This window comes from Rhinatrema bivittatum, chromosome 5 (genome assembly GCF_901001135.1).
Source record: "Rhinatrema bivittatum chromosome 5, aRhiBiv1.1, whole genome shotgun sequence".
Lineage (NCBI taxonomy): Eukaryota > Metazoa > Chordata > Amphibia > Gymnophiona > Rhinatrematidae > Rhinatrema > Rhinatrema bivittatum.
In genome coordinates this window covers 272,380,028-272,397,351 of record NC_042619.1, presented here as the reverse complement: position 1 = coordinate 272,397,351, position 17,324 = coordinate 272,380,028, and positions in this window count along the sequence as shown.

Here is a 17,324-nt window from a genome sequence, read left to right as displayed (position 1 = left end):
CCCTTTATCATTTTGGTCACCCTTCTCTGTACCCTGTCCAGTGCATGTATATAATTTTTGCAGTCTCACCATGGAGCGATACAGAGGCGTTATGACATTCTCCATTTTGAACCAAGGTCTCAGTCTTAAAGCAGATCTGTTAGCCCACGGGTGAGAACGATCCTGATCCTCAAGGACAGCAACCAAGCCTGGTTTCCCAGGTTACCAATCTATGCAAATTAACATGGCTTACAGGCCAAATGTTTGCAAATATGCTACTGATTATTCATTGTGTATATCCTGAGAAGCCAGGCCTGTTTGAGGGCCACTGAAACCAGGGTTATGCACCTCTCTACTAGACTGTTGGGCTGATGTTCAGGCTTCACTCTGGTCAAATGAAACATGAATCAAAACTCCATTTTTTCCCAGTTTCAAAATATTATCCATAAACACTGTTCCACTGGCTGCTAGAACTTTGGGGCACATTTGGGATCAGTGAGGCAAGTAGACACCCCATATTCCCTTGGGTTCTTTCCTCACAAGGAAAAGTTTAACTTTTTCAAGGACTTTAGGCATTTGGGGAGGTCTTCTAACACTTTCCAGTAAAAAAAAACAAACAAATCTCATATAGTCTCATGTTAAAAAATAAATCCTTTATTGGCATAACTGATGCAGATGAATATAATGAGTAGAATGAAGACTTAAGAACAGTACAACCCATACAGTAAAAACAAAAGGCAGTATATAGTCTAAAAGGTTACCATCGCTGCTAAATCTTCCCATGCTAGGGTTTTTCTTTCTCTACCAACTATTAGCTCTGAGGCACTCTTAGCAGAATGGGACCCTCTCTGGGAGCTTCCCCTTTGGTTCTTGCTTCTGGCAAGTAGATCCCTGTAGTCCAGTAGCGACACACAATGGAAATTCTGAACAGATGAGCTACTGCTGATTCTTCCTAGGCAGAAACTCTGAAAGTAGATCTACCAGTCTGGCAGTTCTCAGTCCGATTCCTCAAGGCAAATCTTCAGTGACATGCAAGTGGAAAAGAGTAAACAGTGGAGTGCCTCAGGGATCTGTACTTGGACCGGTGCTTTTCAATATATATATAAATGATCTGGAAAGGAATATGACGAGTGAGGTTATCAAATTTGCAGATGATACAAAATTATTTAGAGTAGTTAAATCACAAGCAGACTGTGATACATTGCAGGAGGACCTTGCAAGACTTGAAGATTGGGCATCCAAATGGCAGATGAAATTTAATGTGGACAAGTGCAAGGTGTTGCATATAGGGAAACATAACCGTTGCTGTAGTTACACGATGTTAGGTTCCATATTAGGAGCTACCACCCAGGAAAAAGATCTAGGCATCATAGTGGATAATACTTTAAAATCGTCAGCTCAGTGTGCTGCAGCAGTCAAAAAAGCAAACAGAATGTTAGGAATTATTAGGAAGGGAATGGTTAATAGAACAGAAAATGTCATAATGCCTCTATATCGCTCCATGGTGAGACCACACCTTGAATACTGTGTACAATTCTGGTCACCGCATCTCAAAAAAGATATAGTTGCGATGGAGAAGGTACAGAGAAGGGCAACCAAAATGATAAAGGGGATGGAACAGCTTCCCTATGAAGATAGGCTGAAGAGATTAGGGCTGTTCAGCTTGGAGAAGAGACGGCTGAGGAGGGATATGATAGAGGTCTTTAAGATCATGAGAGGTCTTGAACAAGTAGAAGTGACTCGGTTATTTTCACTTTCGAATAATAGAAGGACTAGGGGGCATTCCATGAAGTTAGCAAGTAGCACATTTAAGACTAATCGGAGAAAATTCTTTTTCACTCATCGCACAATAAAGCTCTGGAATTTGTTGCCAGAGGATGTGGTTAGTGCAGTTAGTGTAACTGGGTTCAAAAAAGGTTTGGATAAGTTCTTGGAGGAGAAGTCCATTAATGGCTATTAATCAATTTTACTTAGGGAATAGCCACTGCTATTAATTGCATCAGTAGCATGGGATCTTCTTAGTGTTTGGGTAATTGCCAGATTCTTGTGGCCTGGTTTTGGCCTCTGTTGGAAACAGGATGCTGGGCTTGATGGACCCTTGGTCTGACCCAGCATGGCAATTTCTTATGTTCTTATGTTCTTAAGGAGGATAGGACTAATTCTCTCTTCACCTCTTTTGATTCTCTTAGTCTCCGGATCCTTACTGAAAGCTCCAAGGGCTCTGATCTTGAGCCTCAGTCACCCTCCCAGGAAGGAAGACTGAATGAAAGAACATGACCCAAAGTGGATGTTAAGGCTTGTGAGTCTGTGGACCTTTGGTCTGAGGCACGAGTTGTTACAGCCTGTGGGGAGAAGCCACACAGGTCCACGCCATCAGGAGGCGAGATACCGGCACAGCGGGGAGCTCAAGGCACAGTGATGGAGAGGCCCCAAGGACCAGGAGCTGACCGCTGCAGGGTGGTAGGCTGTAGGTGATTCTCAGAGGGAGTCACTGGAGAGAGAGAGGTGCCAGGAGAACCACGGAGCAGTAGGCACAGGAGTAATCAAGTAAGAGATTCTCTGGGAGGTCAGCCCCAAGGGGCGGAGCTGCAGCGTGGTGGGCATAGATAAGAGAAGTAGACCACCCACGGGGTAGGATAGTCCAGTCCCGAACCCAGCTGCTGATGTAGGCAGGAGCCCTGAGAATGGAGGTGTTGCCAGCGGTGTAGCAAAGGACTGACCCGAGGAGCGGGACAGCTGACAGTCAGGAACAAGCTGGAGTCCAGCCCCATGGAGCGGGGCAGGACTAAGTAGTTCCCTTGAAAAGAAGCGCGGCCCGAGGAGCAGGCAGGCGCAGTCAGTCTTGGTAAGAACACAGCGCAGCCCTGAGGAGTGAGGAAGGCCAGACGAAGAACTCACAGGTGGCCGCGGTGTTCCGATGAGGACAGAGTAGCTGGAGCCAAAGCAGAGTAGGACCCAAGAGGCGCAGAGCCAGCCCGAGGAGTGGGGTAGTCCAGGGGAGCAAGTCCCCAACGAAGCGCACACTGACCCCCGAGGAGCTGGTGCCAGACATGGTCCAAGAGCGAGGCAGCAGGCGGCGTCTCAGGAACACACAGGAGTCAGGCCACGGATGGAACTTGTTGCCAAGTCGGCTTGCTGGGGGTGAAGGTGGAGCTTACATACTAGAGGCCGATGACATCATCACAGCGGGATGCCCCCGAGGTTCCCACCGAAGAGACTTCAAAGGCAGGGCCTGTGACACGCGCGCGCCTAGGGAAACCCGGCATCGGAGTAGGAGGAAGCGGTGTCCATGCCGCCGAGAGAAGTCCCACGGGACGCGGTGATGTAGACAGGCCCGCGCAGCGAGGAGCCCCGGGTAGGGCAAGAGAGCAGAGCAGGACGTGAATACTCGTGATTGCAGCCGTCTGCGACCGACAGGCATAACAGTGGACTCATGGATTTTATTAACACAGACTCTCTGCTAGGACCCCACTCACTAGAGAGGGTCAGGGAACACTGTACATTCAAACTCTTTCCGATATCAAATATTCCGGGCTTAATTTTCAAAAGCTTTACCTGCATAAAAGCCTATTTTGTGTGGGTAAATCCCATTTTGAAAACCAATCCACTGGTTGTGCAGGCAAAAGTACAGGTGTGACCTGCTTTCACACATACTTTTACCTGCATTAGAAAGAGGCGTACTGGGAGGCGGAGTTGGGGGGCAGGGAAATGATTTACATGAATAGTATGGATTTTCGAAAGCATCTGCATAATTCTTCACGTATAAAGGCACAGCTGCTCGAGAATAGATGTAACTGCATGTGATTATGTTGCTGTATATCTCCAAAGACTTTAGTCCTGCGCAGGCTATTATAAAATTCCCCTTCTGTACAGATGCTGATGCATACACAATAAAGGGTACTTCGGTGACACCTTTGCACATGTATCTGCAACCATGTGATGATGGATCATAAGGACCTTATCAAGGAGTAAGGTGGACTTTTTTTTTTTTTTTTTTTTAATAAAAAGTAGAGGTTTTGTCCAACTCAAGGCTGATTAACACTTCTTACTGGACATTTCCTGAATGTGCTGTGAATATTTTAATGATGTCTGGATATTTAAGGAAATGTAAGCGTTTCCTCCTTTAATTGGTCATTAATTCCCTTGACACTGCAAGATCTTTCCTTCGCAGTACCCTGGGAATGCATATAGAAAATAGAAATGAAAGCTCATGAATGATCTGATACTGTTACAGTCTCATAATTAGAGACTTCTTGATATCCTGCTCATGGAAAATTTGTTTGGGCAATTTATAAGGAGATAGGTAGCTATTGTCAGTAAAAAGTACTTTGAGGGCATGTGTGAATTAATTTAAGTAAGCATGGTTCCATAAAGCATACAATTTGTACTCTGCTCTTCATCACAATTGACCCTTCCCCCAAGACACCTCAAAGAACCCCCGAGGGACTCTTGAGGTCAGTGCTTTCTTCAAATGAAAGAATAAGCCAGGTAGTCACAGGTAATTTAACACTAAGCACAGCACAAGATAAATGTGAGGATCTCAGGAAAGGTTATGAACAATTATCGGACAATGGAACATCACCAAGCAAAGCTTAAAAGAAAATGCTGTTCATTAGATGCTGTGCAGTGCTGCAGTTCAGAAAAGTGCTGCTGAACAAGTAAATACTCATTTCACAAAGAACTAAGAGCTGGAAATCTCCAAGACTTATGTTTGAATTCTTGAGGCATCAGCTGTAATCATGCATGCAATTCATTTCTCAACCTGGCATCACAGGGAAATTAAGAAGGAATGCAATATGGCATCAGCATCCCTTCCCCTGCCCCCTAGCCCAAAGATGGAAAGGATCCAGCTGCCTGTCACTGAAGGGCTTGACTCTCTGCTCCGGAGCACTGCTTCCTCCGTCTCTTCCCTTCCCTTATGGCAGGCACCATCAGCACAACAAATAGCAAGGAGGGGAAAACTCTCTCCTTCTCTCATGTGCCGCCTCCTCCCCTCCCCTGGCACATATGCAGTGAAGCATTAAAACCCTGGGGCAAGCAGTCACAACAACTGCCTACTGTGATGTGATCTGCCATCCTGACTGCTCTCTCTCTCTCTGCACCATCCTCCAAGGGCCTGAGAGCCATGCCCTGCTTTCTGAATTCCTAATGCTCCTTTCACCCTCTGTGAAAGGAAAGGCGTTAGGACAGGAATCACTTTTCTCCCTGTAGAATATAGATTAATTACTTGAACAATAAATAATTAAAAGCCTTATCAAAATGTGTTAACAGGAGCATTCTGCTTTAAACATTTAATAGCTCAATGCTTAAGAAATGCAATTAAGAAACAGATGAGCCATGTTGTAAAACTGAACACTGAAACCAAACACTTAAGAATCATGGCTTGGTTATGCCTCAGGTCTATTAGGATGAACCAGTGAATACATCGTCTTGACCACATTTTTCTGACAACAAATTCCACAGCTTAATTGTGCCTTGACGGAAAGAATCCTTTTTAAAATTTCTTGTAAATCTAGTATATGCTAACAGATGCTACTTTGCCTTCTTCAAAGTGGGCTGCAACACTGGGAGAGTGGCTTGTATAAGTCATATTTTGAGAGGGATTTTTTTTGTTTACTTACAGAGCTGAATTTCCAGTTTTTTATGTGCATAAACCCAGATTTTGTGTGTTCTGGGAATGGAGTTATGGCAGTGTTGGAACTTAGGCACATGTGTTTTTTGTAAAATTATGCATGTAAGTTATCTTGCACAAGTTCCACCCTCCAAAGAGCAAGCGCAATGTGTGCTTTCTAGGCCAAATACACCCAAATGTTCATAGCAAACCTTGTGCGCATGTTGGCTTTGAGAATTTAGGATAAAATGTCTGCATGTAAAAGGTGCAAGCAGACTTTACCCAACCACACAAAGTTATAAAATGACCTTCAAACTTTAATCAATACACACACAGGGATTTAATTCTCAGTCCCAGAAGCCGTGGGTGGGTGGATACACTCTAAAAGGTGAATTTTAAAAGCCTGGCACATGCCAAAACCGGGAGATATGCACACAAGTTGAGCTGGTGCACACTGAGCAGATTTTAAAAGCCACCCATTTACGTGCGTATCTTCCACTGTGCGCACAAATGAAAAGTTCCAACGAAGGGGCGGGGCGGGGGCGGGGTCTGGGCGTGGCATGGGTGTTACTAAATGTCAACTTGAAATTAGCACACATGCACGGCGAGGGTTATGCAGGGGTCCCCTGCCGCATAACTTTATTTCTGCTATGGAGAACATGCAAGTTGTAAAACAAAGAAATCTAGACAGATCAGTGGGGTTTTCAGGGTCAGGACTAACAGGGTAGAAGGGAGGCTATTAAACTAGGGGGTTTGGAAGTCCTATTCCTTACCAGGGTGAAATTGGAATGAATTGGGGAAAAATGGCTAATGGCGCCAGCGCGTGTGGCTTTTAAAATCCCCCCACTTACATGGTAGAAACGGCATGCGCGCACAGGTACACATCCACGTAAAAGTGCATGCACGTGTGCGCATGGTCAGGCTATTTTATAACCCGTGTGCAAATATGCCCGCAGGTTATAAAATGGCCACGTCCCCCAGCGCGGGCTGAATGTGCACACATGTGCGCCCCATGTGCCTGTTTAAAAGTTACCATCCATGAGCCCAACTTTCAGAACTATCCATGCTATACCATTTGCACGTGTAAGTGAGCACAAGGGGATGTATGTTTCCATATGCTCATATATTTGTAATGCAGGAATACGTATACTTGCTCCACGCGTTTGATAAAAGTACAAAAGTTTTGGAGCTGGATGGGGGAGAGGACTTGGTTATGGGTCCTATATGTTAATCTACAGAGTTATTTGTAGTGTACTATATTGTTTCTTGACTGGAGTGCAGGAACCCTCACCACCTGGCATTTGTTTATTTTGATTTTTTTCTAAAAATTAGAATAAGATTTGAAACATAAAAATATGCACTGGGACAGTAACTTTAAAACAAGCACAGGCGCATGCATATATGCACAAATAAGGGTGCGATCTCACATGTTCATGAATTTTATATCATCCGCACAAGTCCGCGCACATTCGGGTGAATTTTAATAGTATTGCTCGAGCTAAAGGGCCCGTATACATGAGTAGTTTGGCTGCACGCGAGCTATGCTTATTTTAAAAAGTGGAAATTATGTGTGTGTATATACACAGGCATGAGTATAAAAAAATAAAAGGGGGGTGGAACTAGGGCGTGTCAGGGCGTTCCAGGGTGAGCCCAACAGTTATGCATGTAAATTTGTATTTTAAATCCGGCAGCCGAACCATGCAGAGGATTGTTAGCCATGCATATTTACTTCGGCTTCTGATGAGTAGTCTCCGGAAATCGCTGTTTAGGCTTCAGGGTGAGGTGTCCAGGTCAACTGGGCAGAATGCAGGCTGAAATACCAGAGAGGGTCTGGATGATCTTGAGATAGACTGGGCAAACTGGTGGACCCATTGGTAAAACTGGCAATGTCCTTCACATGAGCATGTTTTAAAATCCACTTATCTGCACACAATAAAGCCAACAAAGAACTAATGAAGATACGCGAGCAAAAGCGAGGTCCTGTGGAAGAGGCCAGCAGTAGATAAAGAAGAGGCCTTGCGATGCTGTCGACAGTTCCCATAGCTGGTGTCAGAAAAAAAGGCTTGCTATGCAGCCAGTGGCCGAAGAAGAGCTCCAAAACGTGGGTGAGTAGAGAGAAAGAAACTGGCCCTGTGAGGGTAAGTGCCAGTGTATGCGAGAGGGTGGGCACGTGTGCATACGAGTGTGTAGAGAGGGTGCGTGTACGTGCGAGAGTGTGCACGTGTACGTGCGAGAGGGTGCATGTGTATATGAGAAGTACCTATATGTGTATATGAGAGGGTGAGTGTATATAAGAGTGAATGTGTGTGTGCCTGTGTATATATATGAGAGGGTGCCTGTATGCGTGCAGGGATGGTGGTGGTGAGAGAGGAAGTGGGTGTGTGTTTATGTGAGAGAGACAGAGGAAACGTGTGTGTCTGTCTCACACACACAGTCACTCAAGTACCCTCTGTCTCTCACCCAGCATGTATGTGTGTCTGAGACAGAGAGGAGCATATTTTATTTGTCTCTGTGTGTTTGTGTATGGCCCCATCTCATGTCAATCTCAGGGTGACAAGTATGGTGAGCAAGGGATTTTTAGAATCCTTATTAGTTTTAATTACTGGGTGTTATTTGATTGTTGCTGTTTTGAAAAGTTTTATCGATGACTAGGAAATTTTTTAAAATTTGTACAGGAGCTTCTAATTATTGAATATTATTCTATTCATCAGCTGTTTTGAAATGTATATCTTTTAGTATGGTTTTACTATTTTGATTGATTTATATTTCGTGATTGTTTTGTTTTCAGGAATAGTGATTTCTGCTTTTCCATTGTTGCACTGCATACAGAATCTGGCTTGTGGTTTCCAGTTCAGTTTTTGTCTGCATGTGTGAGAGAGAAAAAGAAAGCATCTATGCATGTGTGTGTATTTTAGCGTGTGAAAGATACAGAGGAAGTGTGTGTGTGTGTGTGTGAGAGGAACAGAGAACATGTGAGTGTGTGTCTCTCACATGCACACATGTGCTTGGTGTGAGACAGATGGATAATGTATGTGTGGGTGTGTATGAAAGGGAGCATATTGTGTATGTGTGTGTGTGTGTGTGTACACACCTGTATGCCCCCAGTCTACAATAATCTTAGGATGATAGATATGGAGAGGGGGAGATTTTTAAAATCCTTTTTACATTTAATTATTGGCTGTTATTTGATGTGTCTGCTGTTTTGAAATATTTTATCGGTTTAGGAAATTTTAAAATTATATATCCACCCCGGGTGCCAAATACTTTAGGTATGCCACTGCCTGCTCTGCCCTTGGCAATAGGAGAAACTCCGAGTAGCTCACTGCCAAGTTGTGCCTGGTTCCTGCGTCCTGTCTTCGATTCCTGGTTCCTGTTCCTGCGTCCTTGGTGGTCCTGTGTCTTCATCTTGTGGTTCCTTGTCTGTCTTCTCTCCTTGCTGTCCCGCCTTGCCTTCCTCCCTCCAGATTGACTCCTCAGCTTTGGACCCCGGCTTCGTCTTCGTTTGGATTCCTGGCTTGACCTCAGACCTCCTTTTGACTTCGTAGGATCACAGCCCACCCTGACCTCGGTTTGTCCTTGTGTCTGCTGCCTGCCTCGACCTCTGCCCGAACTGATGTTTCTTCTCGCTGGCCATCTACTTCTGCAACGCATCCTTCACCACTCAGCGTTTGGTTATAAAATCGCAACCTGAGGGGAATATGGGCTGGTATTGGTGAAGCTCCCGTTGGGCCTCTGCTCCAGCCAGCTCACCTTGTTCCAAGGGCCCACACTAGCAACAGTGTGTGAAAGTCGTTTTATAACATGTGTACATGAAGCAAATAAATAATTGAAATACCTATAGTTTCTGAATGTAATCTGGTTTTCTGCACTTCAAAGTAGATTACCCAGGAGAGCTCACAGTCTAAGTTTGTACCTGAGGCAATGGAGAGTAAAGCAACCTGTGGTAGTGGGATTTGAACCCTTATCTAAAGCCCATTGCTCTAACCACTAGGCTACTCATCCACTCTTATGCAGTCAGTTTGTCCAGTCTGTCTCTAGGGCATCAAAATCCCTCTGGTTGTTCAGCCTGTACTTCCCCCAGTTTACCCTGACCTTTCACCCAGTCAGTATTTGGCCATTAAAAGTTTTATTCTGATTTACATCTAAAAGATAGCAGAAGGGAAAATGTGCATGTAACAGCCATATGCGCACTGCATTTGGTTATAAAATGGCAACTTGTGCACGTAAATATTGGCTCCACCCCATTACGCCTTTGAAGTGCCCCTAACCTGCCCCTTTTTACATAAGCAAAATGTATTCTCACCGGTACGTGCACATGTATGTACGAGGCTTATAAAATAGCACTATGTGCTATTTGCATGCACATCTGCAATTTTGTGAGCACGCATCTCTTTTAAAACTCACCTTATATTTTATGGCCACGATAATCGTAACAATTCACATGTAATAACCCAGAATTAAATGCAGAGGCAGATATTTTGTAAAGTATGTGCGCACTCCACTTTTGAACATACTTATTTGCGTGCATACTTGGAATCACTAGTTCGCTGTTAACTTCACCAGTTCAGCTAGATTCTCTAGTACTTCACCATGAAACCCCCCCCCTCAAGTTCACCCAGACCTCCCACCCAAAAACAGACAAAAGAATAGTGTGATAACTATTGCGCATGTTAATTATTAGGTATAAAATTGTACAGACAAGTTTGGTAACGTATGTACATATATCGCCTACAAATAGCAAATTGTGCACATATTCATTTATTTATTTTTGTGACTCCCTCTTTGGATGGCCCTCTGAATACAGGGGCACCCAGCAGTCTCCAGGGCCACCGTCTCTCCCAGTTCCCCCTTCTCTTCCTCTAGCACAGTCCAATCTCCTCAGTAGGCCACTGGGGAGCTGGAGGAGTTCTTCCAGAGGGGAGAAGTACAAGCCTCTGGAGCGGGAACAGTCTCTCACACTCCACAATCCCTAACTCAGATCTACTCACTCCATGTTGTCTCAGCTGGCATAACCTTGAACTTGTAGCAGACTGGACACTTGAAGTGGTGTTCAAATAAAACTTTACTGTAACTTAGGAAAACTTGATCAGAGCCAAAAATCATTTAAAAAAACACTTGAAATCTTTTGTGGTTAAAGATTTTTATTGACTCAGACAATTAGTCTTAGCATTACAGATGAACCAAGTAAGTAGAAGAGTAACATCATTAACTAACCATCCAGTCATCATTTTACAAAATACAGAATACACAAAATAAGCAAAAACAGAATACAGAATGATCCCCATTCACCCCCACCCCCCCCCCCCCCAACTTGATACAAAGGAAAATTCCAACTGCCTTAGTTTTTTCAATATCCAAACATGGTCAATGTCCCTTCTTGGTAATAGGAAAGTCAGAAAATTTTCTTTCCTGCTTTGGGTGGGTAGGAATTGGAGGTAAAAGATTCCTCCCAATGAAAATAGAAAAACAAACTCATACAAAATCAAATCTCTCTTCTGGGCAACTGCAGGATCCACAGACTGGTAGCAGGGCCCCTCAGCTCAGTATTTGCATAATAAAAACAAATCAAACACACTATACAATAGCATTAAGTAAATGCCTTAAGAAAGAATAAAGTTTTATATTGTTTTCAAAAGGTAGTTTTCAAAAATGTATTACACGAAGTGGGACTGGTGCATGAAATGGCCTTTTGCTTAGTTTCCATTAAACGTGTCCTTGGAGTAGCCAGTAATGCTTGCTGTGAGGAACAAATGACCCGATTGGGCTGATCCCAAGAAGTAACTTTTGCTAAATAAAATGGATCCCTGGTTGTGAAGAATGTGGAAAACTACACATAAACAACCTGAATTCCAGTCTGTAAGTGACAGGCAGCCAGTGGATATCCTAAGCTGTAGGTAATCATAGATTTAGAGTTAGGAATCAAACGAGCAGCCGCATTTGGAATCATCTGAAGTCTGTGGATTTGATATTTAGGCAGGTCAGTCAATAAAGAATTGTAATAGTCAATGTGTGTTGTGACCAGCGAGTATACTAAAGTGTGAAGGTCATCTTTATCCAGATATAGAGAAGATATCATACATTCCACCGGTAGGAAAATAAAATCAAAACCGTGACACTAATGTTTTCTCGTTGTTAAAGCCGAATCAAACCAGACTCCAACCTTACCCAAGAGACCCCTAAACCGCCTCTATTTCTCTCACATTCACATATAGCATTGCAAGTATGCACTCTAGCTTATGCATGCGTACATGCTTCTTATGGTAGTTTATGCTAATTTTACATGTGTAACTGAAAATGGTCTCCATAAACAGTCAGTTCTGGCAGTCATACAAGAGTAATATACAATTGCAACTTTTCCACACAACTCTGCGCACCATAGTACATCAGCCTCTAAGTTTGCACCTGAGGTAATAGAACAAAAATAGTAGGATTTAAATCCTAGCTTCCTCTGCTCTAACCACTAGATGCATAACTTTTCTACCAGGACTCAAGTGTAGATGAGCCCAGAAGAAAATTTGTGTGTACTTTTCTTATAGGTGACTTTGCAAAAAAGATAACTACACCTCATTGAGCGAAGATGTCTTCATGCACTGATTTTCAGAGAATTCTGAGGCAATAAATTGCATCACAGCAGCTGATCTCAGAAGTTTTGTAAACTTGCACAAGTTGTGAAGCATGTGTGTAAGTCTGCTGTGCGCAAGGGGTCCATTTTGCTAATGTTTGGCAAACAGACCCTACACATGCAAAAACACGCAAATGCCTGAAATGCCAGCTTTTCCGTGTGTTTCAGGGTGTTTTTGTGAACTTTTTGTAAGGTAGGCCCTCAGCTGGGAAAACATTTGCAGCTGGGTACATTACCCTGTTTGACAGGGGCCTACAAACTATACCTGAATTTCTAACTCATCTTGAGCTCAGATTTGGAAAGGCAAGCAATTAAATCTAAAATCCTAAATCCCAAATCTCACTAGTCTACTGTGAGTCTTCTAAAGAAAAGGAGAAGAAAAAGAAAAAGTAAAATAAGTAGATCACTTATTACATGATGCATGTTTTTTCGGTTCGGCCTTCGTTATCGGCCCGCCATGGGAAATTTCATTTTCCCGCAGTTCGGGCTGATTTTATTTCGGCTGCCCCCCAAAGCGAAACCTGAAACCCACCCCAGCCCTTCAAATTTAATTAATTACAACCCTCCCCCCCTCCAAAACTTGCCAAAAGTCCCTGGTGGTCCAGCAGGGGTCCCGGGAGCGATCTCCCCCTCTCGAGCCATCGGCTGCCACTAATCAAATGGCGCCGATGGCCCTTTGCCCTTACCGTGTGACGGGGGCTATCGGTGCCATTGGCCGGTCTCTGTTACATGGTAGGAGCAATGGATGGCCTGTGCCATTTTTTAAGATGGTGCCGGCCGTCCATTGCTCCTACCACATTACAAATAGCTGGCAAAACAAGGCACAGGTTCAGTGCATGCAATTTTAAAGTTTACTGTATTTATATATTATTTTAAAGTCTAACTACATAGACCTATAGGCACTGAAAATGTGGGACTGTCAGAAGAATTATAGGTGTGCATAGATAATCTGAATATCTAGTAAAGTGATCTCCCTATTCTTTCTGCATACTATAAAGTGCTATCTATGATAGACAGGCTTAGATTTATGTACCTGTACTTAGTCTATAAAAAAGTAAAAAGTTTCATAAGAATGTATTGAACTAAATGTACTTCTAAATTGATCTGTTTGTATTTAATATTAGACAAACAATATCACTTGTCCTCACTTGTTCAAGGCCAAGGAACATTGAGGAGTAAGACAAATTGCTGAGACCTAGACGGAGATACTCTTTTGAGAATATTAATATTACATGTGGGAAACCATCAGTGTAGATAGTGTGATGCAGCATAAAATGCAAATCCACAAGGATCCCTCACCTAATTCAAATACAATCTGAGGAGGACTGCAAAGGGATTTGTGGGACTCGCTCAATGTCTCCGTGTGTTGCAACTCCTACCACTAACCAATTACATACCCGTTTGGAAGAGTGAGGCATTGATGACATCCTAAATCTGAGTTTTGGGTTCATTTCAGCAGGTATTCATTAGTATTCACTGATGGTAGACATTATTCTTGCACCTTTAAGGGTTTCAGTAGCTGAGTATCTAGTAGGTTGATGCATGGCACAAGGTAACTCATTTTCTGTTTCTTGTTTCTTTTCCACCTGCATTGAATACATAGAAACCTACACTGCTTTTGCCAAATATATATATGAGGTCTATATACAAAGCATTTTTCTTATAGACACAAAATGGGAGAAAAAAACCCTTTAGTATATCAGGTCAACAGTCCAGGCTGCAGTTGATGTTTCTTGTTTTATCTTTTTCCCATTTGGCCTGACCATTGTTTAGTTTTCTGAGGTAGTATCCCCAAAGGTAGAGTTGGCATCCTGGACTTCCAACCAATCAGATGGTTTGAAAGAGGGTTCATCAGCTTTTACCATCCTACCTTTTCTAAGGGAACAGTACATGATAGAATGGGAGTGGTAGGTGTGAGATGCTGATATGAGCTAAGCAGGAGAGAGACCTCAGGATGTCTAATGATCTCAAAGTAGTGAAAAAGTGTGAAGAAGTGATGTCCAGAGCTAGAGGAATGCTGGACTGCATAGAGAGACATAACCAGAAAAAAAGTGACAATGCCTCTCTATACAGGTCATTGGTGATACCCCACCTACAATATTTATTCATTTCTGGAAACTGTACCTCCAAAAGGATATAAAGTTATTTATTTGTTTTTAAAATTTATAGCCCGCTGATCTAGAAAACTCAGTGGATTACAATTAAACTTTCATAAAAGTCAAAATACATCATAAAAAACCACCACCACATAGGAAAATATTCAAAACAATTAACAGACAATAGCAGACAACTTCAAGATTGCAAGAACTACAATACCTGCCAAGATGAACTGTGATCATATAAAGCCCCTAAAATCAGTTCCTGCACTCAACTGATAAATTGAATACTTTAGAAAATAAATAGGTTTTCAGAAATGACATTTTCTGCTTTTATTAATTCTGGAAGCTCATTCCAGAGGTTAGGCCCTGTAACCTGGCACATCCTGTCTCAAGTTTCCTTTAAACATAACATATGAGGTGGGACAGCAAGGAGATTTTTAGAAGAAGAACGGAGAGAACGTGAGGGACAACAGCTTGGCAAATCAGGAAAGCAATGTGGTAATAGACCATGAACTCATCTGAAGACAAGTGTGAGAAACTTAAATTTAATGCGCCAACAGATGGGAAGCCAGTTTAAGTGAATTAAAATTGGTGAGAAATGGACATTTCTGGGCTGAATTTTGGATATGTTGTAATGCCTTTAGAGACAAATTTGGGAGTCTGATATAAATTGAATTACAATAATCTGTTGAGGCAAAAATTAGGACCTGAGTGAGAAAAAAAAAATCCATAGAATTTAGAAATGGTTTTATAGTTCAAAGACGATGCAATTTGAAAAAAGAATTCTGGACTACAGATTGTATCTGAGGGCAGAATGAAAGAGAAGAATCTATTTTCATGACCATAATAGTAAAGAGTCTACACCAAAATCTCTATGAGATGATACTTAAGGACCTAAATTTGTATACCCAAGAGGTATATCTAGGTGACCTCACGCGTCACCTAGATAGGATTTTAGACAGTGCTGGGGAGGAGCCGGCTGTCGTGGTACACGTGGGCACCAACGACATAGGAAAATGTGGGAGGGAGGTTCTGGAAGCCAAATTTAGGCTCTTAGGTAGAAAGATTAAATCCAGAACCTCCAGGGTAGCATTCTCTGAAATGCTCCCTGTTCCACACGCAGGTCACCAGAGGCAGGCAGAGCTCCGGAGTCTCAATGCATGGATGAGACGATGGTGCAAGGAAGAGGGATTCAGTTTTTTTAGGAACTGGGGAACCTTTTGGGGAAGGGGGAGTCTCTTCCGAAGGGATGGGCTCCACCTTAACCAGGGTGGAACCAGACTGCTGGCGCTAACCTTTAAAAAGGAGATAGAGCAGCTTTTAAACTAGAACAAAGGGGAAAGCCGACAGTCGCTCAGCAGCGCATGGTTCGTAGAGATGTATCTTTAAAGGATACTAATGATGCATTAGAATTAGGGCATCCCGACAGTGAGGTTCCAATAATTAGAAAAGTAGTCCAAGTGCCTGTAACTAAAAACTCACCTGAGCTAAAAAATTCTAACTTATCCCTATCAATTAAAAAGCAGAATAAAAATACAAACAAAAAACAAACTTTGAAATGTTTGTATGCTAATGCCAGAAGTCTAAGAAGTAAGATGGGAGAATTAGAATGTATAGCAGTAAATGATGACATAGACTTAATTGGCATCTCAGAGACATGGTGGAAAGAGGATAACCAATGGGACAGTGCTATACCGGGGTACAAATTATATCGCAATGACAGAGAGGAGCAGGGAGGAGGTGTGGCGCTTTATGTCCGGGATGGCATAGAGTCCAACAGGATAAACATCCTGCATGAGACTAAATACAAAATTGAATCTTTATGGGTAGAAATCCCTTGTGTGTCAGGGAAGACTACAGTGATAGGGGTATACTACCATCCACCTGGTCAAGATGGTGAGATGGACAGTGAAATGCTAAGAGAAATTAGGGAAGCTAACCAAATTGGTAGTGCAGTAATAATGGGAGACTTCAATTACCCCAATATAGACTGGGTAAATGTATCATCGGGTCACGCTAGAGAGATAACGTTCCTGGATGGAATAAATGATAGCTTTATGGAGCAATTGGTTCAGGAACCGACGAGAGAGGGAGCAATTTTAGATCTAATTCTCAGTGGAGCACAGGACTTGGTGAGAGAGGTAACGGTGGTGGGGCCGCTTGGCAATAGTGATCATAATATGATCAAATTTGATTTAATGACTAGAAAAGGAACAGTGTGCAAATCCAAGGCTCTCATGCTAAACTTTCAAAAGGGAAACTTTGATAAAATGAGAAAAATTGTTAGAAAAAAACTGAAAGGAGCAGCTACAAAAGTAAAAAATGTCCAAGAGGCGTGGCCATTGTTAAAAAATACCATTCTATAAGCACAGTCCAGATGTATTCCACACATTAAGAAAGGTGGAAAGAAGGCAAAACGATTACCGGCATGGTTAAAAGGGGAGGTGAAAGAAGCTATTTTAGCCAAAAGATCTTCATTCAAAAATTGGAAGAAGGATCCAACAGAAGAAAATAGGATAAAGCATAAACATTGGCAAGTTAAATGTAAGACATTGATAAGACAGGCTAAGAGAGAATTTGAAAAGAAGTTGGCTGTAGAGGCAAAATCTCACAGTAAAAACTTTTTTAAATATATCCGAAGCAGAAAGCCTGTGAGGGAGTCAGTTGGACCGTTAGATGATCGAGGGGTTAAAGGGGCACTTAGAAAAGATAAGGCCATCGCGGAAAGATTAAATGATTTCTTTGCTTCGGTATTTACTGAAGAGGATGTTGGGGAGGTACCCGTAATGGAGAAGGTTTTCATGGGTAATGATTCAGATGGACTGAATCAAATCACAGTGAACCTAGAAGATGTGGTAGGCCTGATTGACAAACTGAAGAGTAGTAAATCACCTGGACCGGATGGTATACACCCCAGAGTTCTGAAGGAACTAAAAAATGAAATTTCAGACCTATTAGTAAAAATTTGTAACTTATCATTAAAATCATCCATTGTGGAGATCATGTGATGTGG